This window comes from Manis pentadactyla, chromosome 1 (assembly GCF_030020395.1).
Source record: "Manis pentadactyla isolate mManPen7 chromosome 1, mManPen7.hap1, whole genome shotgun sequence".
Lineage (NCBI taxonomy): Eukaryota > Metazoa > Chordata > Mammalia > Pholidota > Manidae > Manis > Manis pentadactyla.
In genome coordinates, this window is record NC_080019.1 from 56,640,361 (window position 1) to 56,655,648 (window position 15,288).

The window sequence follows — 15,288 nt, forward strand, 5'->3', positions numbered from 1 at the left end:
GGTTAAAATTTTGTGTTCTCTCTAATTTCCAGAGGCATTAGCATTACGGAAAGTGTTAGGTTCTGGGTCTGATGTGACGGGGAGAGCAATATGGTGGGTCAGGTTTATGGTGAGGCATGGGTGACATCAATGTTCCAGGTGAGCTGTCAGGACCACTGGCCAAGGCTAGGCTAAGCGTTAGGTTTTTAGTTAGGTGTGTAGAGAGCGTGTTTTCACATTTATACATAGGGTCCTTCTCTTTCGTTAGGGCGAATGTGCGATTCAGTTCCAGGATTACAGTGAGGCAAGGGTGATATCCATGATGATGGTGGAGTTTCAGGCCACTGGTCCGCGCTAGGGTTAGGGTTATGTAATCGTTAAAGGGTATGGGGTGGTCCGGGATACGTTTCGATTTGCATCCTTCTCTGACGTGAGGGCGAAGGCCAGATTCATCTTCATCATCGTGCTGTGGCATCGGTGACATCAATGGTGACGCTGAGGGTCCAGGTTAAGGGACCTTGGTTAGCGGTAGGGTTTTTGTAAGGAAATGTCTATGCAGAAGTTATGGTTTTGGATATAATTAGGGTGCAGTTTTGAAGTCAGTGCGTGTGTGAGGTCCAGTCACAGGGTTGAGGGAGTCATAGTTGATATCAATGGTGAAGGTGAAGTATCTGGTCCATGGCTCGGGTCTAGGGTTTCGTTTATGTGTTCGGTAAGTAGTATGGGTGAGATAGGGTTAGAGTTAGATTCGGATCCATGTCTGATGTGAGGGCGAGCGCAAGATTGAGTTTCAGTTTTAAGGTGACGTGTGGATGTCATTAATGCTTAAGTTGAAGTGTCAGATCCTGGCGCCAGGGCTAGGGGTGGCATTAGTTGTAAGTTAAGGTGTATTGGGCTGACTGAGTGACAGTTAGAGGTCTGATCCATCTCTGATGTGAGGGCAATGGCCAGATTGAGCTTCAGGATTATGGGGAGGAATGACAGACGTCAATGCTGTTAGTGGCAGTTCAGTTAAAGTGGCCTGGGCTAGGTTTAGGGTTTCCTGTAAGGGAAAGTCTATGCATATGATACGGTTACGGAGAGAATTTGGGTTCAATTCTGATGTGAGTGCGAGGGTGAGATTGAGTCTCAGGGTAAAGATGTGCCTCCTAGTCTGCAGCAATTTTGACGTCACAGTATCTAGTCCAGGGCTCGGGTCTAGGGTTAGGCTTAGGTGTTCAGTAAGATTTACAGGAACATAGAGTTACATTTAGACTTCGAATCTGACACTGATGTGAGGGCGATGGCCAGATTGAGCTTCATGTTTACTTTGCGGCATGACAGACGTTGCAGCTGATGGCGTCGTTTCAGGTAAAGTGGCCAGGTTTAGAGTTATGTTATTGTGCTCTGTGAGGTGTACAGGAAGGATAGGGTGATGGACAGACTTAGGGTGTTCTCTGATGACAGGGCAAGTTCGAGATGGAGGTTCAGATTTACGGTGAAGTGTGAATGATGCCAATGGTTACGGTGAAGGGTCAAGTAAAGAGTCATTTCTATTGTTGAGATTAAAGGGTCTTTCTGTTCTACAGAAAGGATAAGTTAAGGATTTGGGTTAGGTTCCAGCTCTGGTGTGAGTGCGCCTCTGAAATTGCGATTCATTGTTGAAGAGGGCCCTGGGTGATGTCGTAGCTGACATTGTATGGATAGGCCCAGGATTCGGTGGAAGTTTAAAATTTTGTGTTCTCTCTTATTTCCAAAGACATTAGCATTACGGAAAGAGTTAGGTTCTGGGTCTGATGTGACGGGGAGAGCAAGATGGTGGGTCAGGGTTATGGTGAGGCATGGGTGACATCAATGTTCCAGGTGAGCTGTCAGGACCACTGGCCAGGGCTAGGCTAAGCGTTAGGTTTTTAGTTAGGTGTGTAGAGAGTGTGTTTTCACATTTATACATAGGGTCCTTCTCTTTCGTTAGGGCGAATGTGCGATTCAGTTCCAGGATTACAGTGAGGCAAGGGTGATATCCATGATGATGGTGCAGTTTCAGGCCACTGGTCCGCGCTAGGGTTAGGGTTATGTAATCGTTATAGGGTATGGGGTGGACCGGGATACGTTTCGATTTGCATCCTACTCTGACGTGAGGACGAAGGCCAAATTCATCTTCATCATCGTGCTGTAGCATCGGTGACATCAATGCTGACGCTGAGGATACAGGTTAATAGACCTGGTTTAAGGATAAGATTTTCTGTAAGGAAAAGTCTATGCGGTACATATGGTTATGGACAGAATTAGGGAGCAGTTCTGATGTCAGGGCGAGTGTGAGATTGAGTCTCAGGGTCAATAGAGTCATAGTTGATATCAACGGTGAAGGTGAATTATCTGATCCAGGGTCGGGTGTACGGTTAGATTTAGGTGTTCGATAAGGAATACGGGTGTGATATGGTTACAGTTAGACTTCAGATCTATCTCTGATGTGAGGGAGAGTGCATGATTGAGTTTGAAGAGAAAGCTGAAATATGGGTGACATCAAAGATGAAGGTGAAGTGTCAGATCCTGGCGCCAGTGCTAGGGTTAGCATTAGTTGTAAGGAAAGGAGTATGGGGCAGATTTAGTGGCAGTAAGAGTTCTGATCTGACTCTGATGTGAAGGAAATGGCCAGAATGTGCTTCAGGATTATGGGGCGGAATGACAGAAGTCGATGCTGATGGTGGCGGTTCAGTGAAATTGGCCTGGGCTAGGGTTAGGGTTTCCTGTAAGAGAAAATCTATGCATATATTATGGTGACGGAGAAAATTAGGGTTCAGTTCTGATGTGAGGACGAGGGTGAGATTGAGGCTCATGGTTAAGATGTGTCTCCTAGTTGGCACAAATGTTGAAGGCGAAGAATCTAGTCTAGTTCTCGGGCCTAGGGTTAGGGTTAGGTGTTCACTAAGATTTACAGTAACATAGAGTTACATTTAGAGTTTCATTTGATCCTGATGTGAGGGCGATGGCCAGATTGAGCTTCAGGTTTATGGTGCGGCATGACAGACGTTGAAGTTGACTATGTCAGCTCAGGTAAAGTGGCCAGGGCTAGAGTTATGGTATTGTGTTCTGTGAGGTGTACAGGAAGTATTGGGGTATGGAGAGACTTAGGGCTGGTCTCTGATGTTAGGGCAAGTGCGAGATTGAGGTTCAGGATTACGGTGAAGTGTGGGTCATGCCAATGGTTACGGTGAATGGACAGGTCCAAGATTCACGGCTAGGGTTAGGATTACTGCGTCGTTCTGTTCTACAGAAAGGACAAGTTTAGGATTAAGGTTAGGGTCCAGCTCTGATGTGAGCGCGAGTGCGAACTTGCGATTCAGTGTTGAGGAGGGCCCTGGGTGATGTCAATGGTGACGTTGTGTGGTAGGCCCCGGACTCAGTGCTAGGCTTAAAATTTTGTGTTTTCTCTGTTTTCCGGAGACATTAGCATTACGGAAAGAGTTACGTTCTGGGTCTGATGTGACGGTAAGTGCAAGATGGTGGATCAGGTTTATGGTGAGGCATGGGTGATGTCAGTGGTCAAGTTCGGGTGTCAGGACCAAGGGCCAGGGCTAGGGATAGGGTTAGGATTTTGAGAAGCTGTAGAGAGATGGTATTGTTACGTTTAGACTTAGGATCCTTCTCTTACCTTAGGGCGACTATACGATTCAGTTCCAGGATTACTGTGAGCCAAGTTAATATCCAAGGTTGTGGTGGAGTTTCAGGAAACAGGTCCACGCTAGGGTTAGGGTTATGTAATCGTTAAAGTGTATGGGGTGTACGTGAATAGAGCTCGATTTTGGATCCTCCTCTGATGTGAGGCCGTAGGCCAGACTGATCTTGATCATCATGGTGTGGCATAGGTGACATCAATGCTGACGCTGAGGGTCCAGGTTAAGGGACCTTGGTGAGCGGTAGGGTTTTTGTAAGGAAATGTCTATGCAGAAGTTATGGTTTTGGATATAATTAGGGTGCAGTTTTGAAGTCAGGGCGAGTGTGAGGTCGAGTCACAGGGTTGAGGGAGTCATAGTTGATATCAATGGTGAAGTTGAAGTATCTGGTCCATGGCTCGGGTCTAGGGTTCCGTTTAGGTGTTCGATAAGGAGTATGGGTGAGATAGGGTTACAGTTAGATTCGGATCCATGTCTGATGTGAGGGCGAGCGCAAGATTGAGTTTCAGTTTTAAGGTGAGGTGTGGATGTCATTAATGCTTAAGTTGAAGTGTCAGATCCTGGTGCCAGGGCTAGGGGTGGCATTAGTTGTAAGTTAAGGTGTATTGGGCTGACTGAGTGACAGTTAGGGATCTGATCCGTCTCTGATGTGAGGGCAATGGCCAGAGTGAGCTTCAGGTTTATGGGGAGGAATGACAGACGTCAATGCTGATGGTGGCAGTTCAGTTAATGGGGCCTGGGCTAGGTTTAGGGTTTCCTGTAAGGGAAAGTCTATGCATATGATACGGTTACGGAGAGAATTTGGGTTCAATTCTGATGTGAGTGCGAAGGTGAGATTGAGTCCCAGGGTAAAGATGTGCCTCCTAGTCGGCAGCAATGTTGAAGTCAGTGTATCTAGTCCAGGGCTCGGGTCTAGGGTTAGGCTTAGGTGTTCAGTAAGATTTACAGGAACATAGAGTTACATTTAGACTTCGAATCTGACACTGATGTGAGGGCGATGGCCAGATTGAGCTTCAGGTTTACTTTGCGGCATGACAGACGTTGCAGCTGATGGCGTCGTTTCAGGTAAAGTGGCCAGGTTTAGAGTTATGTTATTGTGCTCTGTGAGGTGTACAGGAAGGATAGGGTGATGGACAGACTTAGGGTGTTCTCTGATGTGAGGGCAAGTTCGAGATGGAGGTTCAGGTTTACGGTGAAGTGTGAATGATGCCAATGGTTACGGTGAATGGTCAAGTAAAGAGTCATTTCTATTGTTGAGATTAAAGGGTCTTTCTGTTCTACAGAAAGGATAAGTTAAGGAATAGGGTTAGGTTCCAGCTCTGATGTGAGTGCGCTTCTGAAATTGCGATTCATTGTTGAGGACGGCCCTGGGTGATGTCGAAGCTGACGTTGTGTGGATAGGCCCAGGATTCAGTGATAGGGTTAAAATTTTGTGTTCTCTCTAATTTCCAGAGGCATTAGCATTACGGAAAGTGTTAGGTTCTGGGTCTGATGTGACGGGGAGAGCAATATGGTGGGTCAGGTTTATGGTGAGGCATGGGTGACATCAATGTTCCAGGTGAGCTGTCAGGACCACTGGCCAAGGCTAGGCTAAGCGTTAGGTTTTTAGTTAGGTGTGTAGAGAGCGTGTTTTCACATTTATACATAGGGTCCTTCTCTTTCGTTAGGGCGAATGTGCGATTCAGTTCCAGGATTACAGTGAGGCAAGGGTGATATCCATGATGATGGTGGAGTTTCAGGCCACTGGTCCGCGCTAGGGTTAGGGTTATGTAATCGTTAAAGGGTATGGGGTGGTCCGGGATACGTTTCGATTTGCATCCTTCTCTGACGTGAGGGCGAAGGCCAGATTCATCTTCATCATCGTGCTGTGGCATCGGTGACATCAATGGTGACGCTGAGGGTCCAGGTTAAGGGACCTTGGTTAGCGGTAGGGTTTTTGTAAGGAAATGTCTATGCAGAAGTTATGGTTTTGGATATAATTAGGGTGCAGTTTTGAAGTCAGTGCGTGTGTGAGGTCCAGTCACAGGGTTGAGGGAGTCATAGTTGATATCAATGGTGAAGGTGAAGTATCTGGTCCATGGCTCGGGTCTAGGGTTTCGTTTATGTGTTCGATAAGTAGTATGGGTGAGATAGGGTTAGAGTTAGATTCGGATCCATGTCTGATGTGAGGGCGAGCGCAAGATTGAGTTTCAGTTTTAAGGTGACGTGTGGATGTCATTAATGCTTAAGTTGAAGTGTCAGATCCTGGCGCCAGGGCTAGGGGTGGCATTAGTTGTAAGTTAAGGTGTATTGGGCTGACTGAGTGACAGTTAGAGGTCTGATCCATCTCTGATGTGAGGGCAATGGCCAGATTGAGCTTCAGGATTATGGGGAGGAATGACAGACGTCAATGCTGTTAGTGGCAGTTCAGTTAAAGTGGCCTGGGCTAGGTTTAGGGTTTCCTGTAAGGGAAAGTCTATGCATATGATACGGTTACGGAGAGAATTTGGGTTCAATTCTGATGTGAGTGCGAGGGTGAGATTGAGTCTCAGGGTAAAGATGTGCCTCCTAGTCTGCAGCAATTTTGACGTCACAGTATCTAGTCCAGGGCTCGGGTCTAGGGTTAGGCTTAGGTGTTCAGTAAGATTTACAGGAACATAGAGTTACATTTAGACTTCGAATCTGACACTGATGTGAGGGCGATGGCCAGATTGAGCTTCATGTTTACTTTGCGGCATGACAGACGTTGCAGCTGATGGCGTCGTTTCAGGTAAAGTGGCCAGGTTTAGAGTTATGTTATTGTGCTCTGTGAGGTGTACAGGAAGGATAGGGTGATGGACAGACTTAGGGTGTTCTCTGATGACAGGGCAAGTTCGAGATGGAGGTTCAGATTTACGGTGAAGTGTGAATGATGCCAATGGTTACGGTGAAGGGTCAAGTAAAGAGTCATTTCTATTGTTGAGATTAAAGGGTCTTTCTGTTCTACAGAAAGGATAAGTTAAGGATTTGGGTTAGGTTCCAGCTCTGGTGTGAGTGCGCCTCTGAAATTGCGATTCATTGTTGAAGAGGGCCCTGGGTGATGTCGTAGCTGACATTGTATGGATAGGCCCAGGATTCGGTGGAAGTTTAAAATTTTGTGTTCTCTCTTATTTCCAAAGACATTAGCATTACGGAAAGAGTTAGGTTCTGGGTCTGATGTGACGGGGAGAGCAAGATGGTGGGTCAGGGTTATGGTGAGGCATGGGTGACATCAATGTTCCAGGTGAGCTGTCAGGACCACTGGCCAGGGCTAGGCTAAGCGTTAGGTTTTTAGTTAGGTGTGTAGAGAGTGTGTTTTCACATTTATACATAGGGTCCTTCTCTTTCGTTAGGGCGAATGTGCGATTCAGTTCCAGGATTACAGTGAGGCAAGGGTGATATCCATGATGATGGTGCAGTTTCAGGCCACTGGTCCGCGCTAGGGTTAGGGTTATGTAATCGTTATAGGGTATGGGGTGGACCGGGATACGTTTCGATTTGCATCCTACTCTGACGTGAGGACGAAGGCCAAATTCATCTTCATCATCGTGCTGTAGCATCGGTGACATCAATGCTGACGCTGAGGGTACAGGTTAATAGACCTGGTTTAGGGATAAGATTTTCTGTAAGGAAAAGTCTATGCGGTACATATGGTTATGGACAGAATTAGGGAGCAGTTCTGATGTCAGGGCGAGTGTGAGATTGAGTCTCAGGGTCAATAGAGTCATAGTTGATATCAACGGTGAAGGTGAATTATCTGATCCAGGGTCGGGTGTACGGTTAGATTTAGGTGTTCGATAAGGAATACGGGTGTGATATGGTTACAGTTAGACTTCAGATCTATCTCTGATGTGAGGGAGAGTGCATGATTGAGTTTGAAGAGAAAGCTGAAATATGGGTGACATCAAAGATGAAGGTGAAGTGTCAGATCCTGGCGCCAGTGCTAGGGTTAGCATTAGTTGTAAGGAAAGGAGTATGGGGCAGATTTAGTGGCAGTAAGAGTTCTGATCTGACTCTGATGTGAAGGAAATGGCCAGAATGTGCTTCAGGATTATGGGGCGGAATGACAGAAGTCGATGCTGATGGTGGCGGTTCAGTGAAATTGGCCTGGGCTAGGGTTAGGGTTTCCTGTAAGAGAAAATCTATGCATATATTATGGTGACGGAGAAAATTAGGGTTCAGTTCTGATGTGAGGACGAGGGTGAGATTGAGGCTCATGGTTAAGATGTGTCTCCTAGTTGGCACAAATGTTGAAGGCGAAGAATCTAGTCTAGTTCTCGGGCCTAGGGTTAGGGTTAGGTGTTCACTAAGATTTACAGTAACATAGAGTTACATTTAGAGTTTCATTTGATCCTGATGTGAGGGCGATGGCCAGATTGAGCTTCAGGTTTATGGTGCGGCATGACAGACGTTGAAGTTGACTATGTCAGCTCAGGTAAAGTGGCCAGGGCTAGAGTTATGGTATTGTGTTCTGTGAGGTGTACAGGAAGTATTGGGGTATGGAGAGACTTAGGGCTGGTCTCTGATGTTAGGGCAAGTGCGAGATTGAGGTTCAGGATTACGGTGAAGTGTGGGTCATGCCAATGGTTACGGTGAATGGACAGGTCCAAGATTCACGGCTAGGGTTAGGATTACTGCGTCGTTCTGTTCTACAGAAAGGACAAGTTTAGGATTAAGGTTAGGGTCCAGCTCTGATGTGAGCGCGAGTGCGAACTTGCGATTCAGTGTTGAGGAGGGCCCTGGGTGATGTCAATGGTGACGTTGTGTGGTAGGCCCCGGACTCAGTGCTAGGCTTAAAATTTTGTGTTTTCTCTGTTTTCCGGAGACATTAGCATTACGGAAAGAGTTACGTTCTGGGTCTGATGTGACGGTAAGTGCAAGATGGTGGATCAGGTTTATGGTGAGGCATGGGTGATGTCAGTGGTCAAGTTCGGGTGTCAGGACCAAGGGCCAGGGCTAGGGATAGGGTTAGGATTTTGAGAAGCTGTAGAGAGATGGTATTGTTACGTTTAGACTTAGGATCCTTCTCTTACCTTAGGGCGACTATACGATTCAGTTCCAGGATTACTGTGAGCCAAGTTAATATCCAAGGTTGTGGTGGAGTTTCAGGAAACAGGTCCACGCTAGGGTTAGGGTTATGTAATCGTTAAAGTGTATGGGGTGTACGTGAATAGAGCTCGATTTTGGATCCTCCTCTGATGTGAGGCCGTAGGCCAGACTGATCTTGATCATCATGGTGTGGCATAGGTGACATCAATGCTGACGCTGAGGGTCCAGGTTAAGGGACCTTGGTGAGCGGTAGGGTTTTTGTAAGGAAATGTCTATGCAGAAGTTATGGTTTTGGATATAATTAGGGTGCAGTTTTGAAGTCAGGGCGAGTGTGAGGTCGAGTCACAGGGTTGAGGGAGTCATAGTTGATATCAATGGTGAAGTTGAAGTATCTGGTCCATGGCTCGGGTCTAGGGTTCCGTTTAGGTGTTCGATAAGGAGTATGGGTGAGATAGGGTTACAGTTAGATTCGGATCCATGTCTGATGTGAGGGCGAGCGCAAGATTGAGTTTCAGTTTTAAGGTGAGGTGTGGATGTCATTAATGCTTAAGTTGAAGTGTCAGATCCTGGTGCCAGGGCTAGGGGTGGCATTAGTTGTAAGTTAAGGTGTATTGGGCTGACTGAGTGACAGTTAGGGATCTGATCCGTCTCTGATGTGAGGGCAATGGCCAGAGTGAGCTTCAGGTTTATGGGGAGGAATGACAGACGTCAATGCTGATGGTGGCAGTTCAGTTAATGGGGCCTGGGCTAGGTTTAGGGTTTCCTGTAAGGGAAAGTCTATGCATATGATACGGTTACGGAGAGAATTTGGGTTCAATTCTGATGTGAGTGCGAAGGTGAGATTGAGTCCCAGGGTAAAGATGTGCCTCCTAGTCGGCAGCAATGTTGAAGTCAGTGTATCTAGTCCAGGGCTCGGGTCTAGGGTTAGGCTTAGGTGTTCAGTAAGATTTACAGGAACATAGAGTTACATTTAGACTTCGAATCTGACACTGATGTGAGGGCGATGGCCAGATTGAGCTTCAGGTTTACTTTGCGGCATGACAGACGTTGCAGCTGATGGCGTCGTTTCAGGTAAAGTGGCCAGGTTTAGAGTTATGTTATTGTGCTCTGTGAGGTGTACAGGAAGGATAGGGTGATGGACAGACTTAGGGTGTTCTCTGATGTGAGGGCAAGTTCGAGATGGAGGTTCAGGTTTACGGTGAAGTGTGAATGATGCCAATGGTTACGGTGAATGGTCAAGTAAAGAGTCATTTCTATTGTTGAGATTAAAGGGTCTTTCTGTTCTACAGAAAGGATAAGTTAAGGAATAGGGTTAGGTTCCAGCTCTGATGTGAGTGCGCTTCTGAAATTGCGATTCATTGTTGAGGACGGCCCTGGGTGATGTCGAAGCTGACGTTGTGTGGATAGGCCCAGGATTCAGTGATAGGGTTAAAATTTTGTGTTCTCTCTAATTTCCAGAGGCATTAGCATTACGGAAAGTGTTAGGTTCTGGGTCTGATGTGACGGGGAGAGCAATATGGTGGGTCAGGTTTATGGTGAGGCATGGGTGACATCAATGTTCCAGGTGAGCTGTCAGGACCACTGGCCAAGGCTAGGCTAAGCGTTAGGTTTTTAGTTAGGTGTGTAGAGAGCGTGTTTTCACATTTATACATAGGGTCCTTCTCTTTCGTTAGGGCGAATGTGCGATTCAGTTCCAGGATTACAGTGAGGCAAGGGTGATATCCATGATGATGGTGGAGTTTCAGGCCACTGGTCCGCGCTAGGGTTAGGGTTATGTAATCGTTAAAGGGTATGGGGTGGTCCGGGATACGTTTCGATTTGCATCCTTCTCTGACGTGAGGGCGAAGGCCAGATTCATCTTCATCATCGTGCTGTGGCATCGGTGACATCAATGGTGACGCTGAGGGTCCAGGTTAAGGGACCTTGGTTAGCGGTAGGGTTTTTGTAAGGAAATGTCTATGCAGAAGTTATGGTTTTGGATATAATTAGGGTGCAGTTTTGAAGTCAGTGCGTGTGTGAGGTCCAGTCACAGGGTTGAGGGAGTCATAGTTGATATCAATGGTGAAGGTGAAGTATCTGGTCCATGGCTCGGGTCTAGGGTTTCGTTTATGTGTTCGATAAGTAGTATGGGTGAGATAGGGTTAGAGTTAGATTCGGATCCATGTCTGATGTGAGGGCGAGCGCAAGATTGAGTTTCAGTTTTAAGGTGACGTGTGGATGTCATTAATGCTTAAGTTGAAGTGTCAGATCCTGGCGCCAGGGCTAGGGGTGGCATTAGTTGTAAGTTAAGGTGTATTGGGCTGACTGAGTGACAGTTAGAGGTCTGATCCATCTCTGATGTGAGGGCAATGGCCAGATTGAGCTTCAGGATTATGGGGAGGAATGACAGACGTCAATGCTGTTAGTGGCAGTTCAGTTAAAGTGGCCTGGGCTAGGTTTAGGGTTTCCTGTAAGGGAAAGTCTATGCATATGATACGGTTACGGAGAGAATTTGGGTTCAATTCTGATGTGAGTGCGAGGGTGAGATTGAGTCTCAGGGTAAAGATGTGCCTCCTAGTCTGCAGCAATTTTGACGTCACAGTATCTAGTCCAGGGCTCGGGTCTAGGGTTAGGCTTAGGTGTTCAGTAAGATTTACAGGAACATAGAGTTACATTTAGACTTCGAATCTGACACTGATGTGAGGGCGATGGCCAGATTGAGCTTCATATTTACTTTGCGGCATGACAGACGTTGCAGCTGATGGCGTCGTTTCAGGTAAAGTGGCCAGGTTTAGAGTTATGTTATTGTGCTCTGTGAGGTGTACAGGAAGGATAGGGTGATGGACAGACTTAGGGTGTTCTCTGATGACAGGGCAAGTTCGAGATGGAGGTTCAGATTTACGGTGAAGTGTGAATGATGCCAATGGTTACGGTGAATGGTCAAGTAAAGAGTCATTTCTATTGTTGAGATTAAAGGGTCTTTCTGTTCTACAGAAAGGATAAGTTAAGGATTTGGGTTAGGTTCCAGCTCTGGTGTGAGTGCGCCTCTGAAATTGCGATTCATTGTTGAAGAGGGCCCTGGGTGATGTCGTAGCTGACATTGTATGGATAGGCCCAGGATTCGGTGGAAGTTTAAAATTTTGTGTTCTCTCTTATTTCCAAAGACATTAGCATTACGGAAAGAGTTAGGTTCTGGGTCTGATGTGACGGGGAGAGCAAGATGGTGGGTCAGGGTTATGGTGAGGCATGGGTGACATCAATGTTCCAGGTGAGCTGTCAGGACCACTGGCCAGGGCTAGGCTAAGCGTTAGGTTTTTAGTTAGGTGTGTAGAGAGTGTGTTTTCACATTTATACATAGGGTCCTTCTCTTTCGTTAGGGCGAATGTGCGATTCAGTTCCAGGATTACAGTGAGGCAAGGGTGATATCCATGATGATGGTGCAGTTTCAGGCCACTGGTCCGCGCTAGGGTTAGGGTTATGTAATCGTTATAGGGTATGGGGTGGACCGGGATACGTTTCGATTTGCATCCTACTCTGACGTGAGGACGAAGGCCAAATTCATCTTCATCATCGTGCTGTAGCATCGGTGACATCAATGCTGACGCTGAGGGTACAGGTTAATAGACCTGGTTTAGGGATAAGATTTTCTGTAAGGAAAAGTCTATGCGGTACATATGGTTATGGACAGAATTAGGGAGCAGTTCTGATGTCAGGGCGAGTGTGAGATTGAGTCTCAGGGTCAATAGAGTCATAGTTGATATCAACGGTGAAGGTGAATTATCTGATCCAGGGTCGGGTGTACGGTTAGATTTAGGTGTTCGATAAGGAATACGGGTGTGATATGGTTACAGTTAGACTTCAGATCTATCTCTGATGTGAGGGAGAGTGCATGATTGAGTTTGAAGAGAAAGCTGAAATATGGGTGACATCAAAGATGAAGGTGAAGTGTCAGATCCTGGCGCCAGTGCTAGGGTTAGCATTAGTTGTAAGGAAAGGAGTATGGGGCAGATTTAGTGGCAGTAAGAGTTCTGATCTGACTCTGATGTGAAGGAAATGGCCAGAATGTGCTTCAGGATTATGGGGCGGAATGACAGAAGTCGATGCTGATGGTGGCGGTTCAGTGAAATTGGCCTGGGCTAGGGTTAGGGTTTCCTGTAAGAGAAAATCTATGCATATATTATGGTGACGGAGAAAATTAGGGTTCAGTTCTGATGTGAGGACGAGGGTGAGATTGAGGCTCATGGTTAAGATGTGTCTCCTAGTTGGCACAAATGTTGAAGGCGAAGAATCTAGTCTAGTTCTCGGGCCTAGGGTTAGGGTTAGGTGTTCACTAAGATTTACAGTAACATAGAGTTACATTTAGAGTTTCATTTGATCCTGATGTGAGGGCGATGGCCAGATTGAGCTTCAGGTTTATGGTGCGGCATGACAGACGTTGAAGTTGACTATGTCAGCTCAGGTAAAGTGGCCAGGGCTAGAGTTATGGTATTGTGTTCTGTGAGGTGTACAGGAAGTATTGGGGTATGGAGAGACTTAGGGCTGGTCTCTGATGTTAGGGCAAGTGCGAGATTGAGGTTCAGGATTACGGTGAAGTGTGGGTCATGCCAATGGTTACGGTGAATGGACAGGTCCAAGATTCACGGCTAGGGTTAGGATTACTGCGTCGTTCTGTTCTACAGAAAGGACAAGTTTAGGATTAAGGTTAGGGTCCAGCTCTGATGTGAGCGCGAGTGCGAACTTGCGATTCAGTGTTGAGGAGGGCCCTGGGTGATGTCAATGGTGACGTTGTGTGGTAGGCCCCGGACTCAGTGCTAGGCTTAAAATTTTGTGTTTTCTCTGTTTTCCGGAGACATTAGCATTACGGAAAGAGTTACGTTCTGGGTCTGATGTGACGGTAAGTGCAAGATGGTGGATCAGGTTTATGGTGAGGCATGGGTGATGTCAGTGGTCAAGTTCGGGTGTCAGGACCAAGGGCCAGGGCTAGGGATAGGGTTAGGATTTTGAGAAGCTGTAGAGAGATGGTATTGTTACGTTTAGACTTAGGATCCTTCTCTTACCTTAGGGCGACTATACGATTCAGTTCCAGGATTACTGTGAGCCAAGTTAATATCCAAGGTTGTGGTGGAGTTTCAGGAAACAGGTCCACGCTAGGGTTAGGGTTATGTAATCGTTAAAGTGTATGGGGTGTACGTGAATAGAGCTCGATTTTGGATCCTCCTCTGATGTGAGGCCGTAGGCCAGACTGATCTTGATCATCATGGTGTGGCATAGGTGACATCAATGCTGACGCTGAGGGTCCAGGTTAAGGGACCTTGGTGAGCGGTAGGGTTTTTGTAAGGAAATGTCTATGCAGAAGTTATGGTTTTGGATATAATTAGGGTGCAGTTTTGAAGTCAGGGCGAGTGTGAGGTCGAGTCACAGGGTTGAGGGAGTCATAGTTGATATCAATGGTGAAGTTGAAGTATCTGGTCCATGGCTCGGGTCTAGGGTTCCGTTTAGGTGTTCGATAAGGAGTATGGGTGAGATAGGGTTACAGTTAGATTCGGATCCATGTCTGATGTGAGGGCGAGCGCAAGATTGAGTTTCAGTTTTAAGGTGAGGTGTGGATGTCATTAATGCTTAAGTTGAAGTGTCAGATCCTGGTGCCAGGGCTAGGGGTGGCATTAGTTGTAAGTTAAGGTGTATTGGGCTGACTGAGTGACAGTTAGGGATCTGATCCGTCTCTGATGTGAGGGCAATGGCCAGAGTGAGCTTCAGGTTTATGGGGAGGAATGACAGACGTCAATGCTGATGGTGGCAGTTCAGTTAATGGGGCCTGGGCTAGGTTTAGGGTTTCCTGTAAGGGAAAGTCTATGCATATGATACGGTTACGGAGAGAATTTGGGTTCAATTCTGATGTGAGTGCGAAGGTGAGATTGAGTCCCAGGGTAAAGATGTGCCTCCTAGTCGGCAGCAATGTTGAAGTCAGTGTATCTAGTCCAGGGCTCGGGTCTAGGGTTAGGCTTAGGTGTTCAGTAAGATTTACAGGAACATAGAGTTACATTTAGACTTCGAATCTGACACTGATGTGAGGGCGATGGCCAGATTGAGCTTCAGGTTTACTTTGCGGCATGACAGACGTTGCAGCTGATGGCGTCGTTTCAGGTAAAGTGGCCAGGTTTAGAGTTATGTTATTGTGCTCTGTGAGGTGTACAGGAAGGATAGGGTGATGGACAGACTTAGGGTGTTCTCTGATGTGAGGGCAAGTTCGAGATGGAGGTTCAGGTTTACGGTGAAGTGTGAATGATGCCAATGGTTACGGTGAATGGTCAAGTAAAGAGTCATTTCTATTGTTGAGATTAAAGGGTCTTTCTGTTCTACAGAAAGGATAAGTTAAGGAATAGGGTTAGGTTCCAGCTCTGATGTGAGTGCGCTTCTGAAATTGCGATTCATTGTTGAGGACGGCCCTGGGTGATGTCGAAGCTGACGTTGTGTGGATAGGCCCAGGATTCAGTGATAGGGTTAAAATTTTGTGTTCTCTCTAATTTCCAGAGGCATTAGCATTACGGAAAGTGTTAGGTTCTGGGTCTGATGTGACGGGGAGAGCAATATGGTGGGTCAGGTTTATGGTGAGGCATGGGTGACATCAATG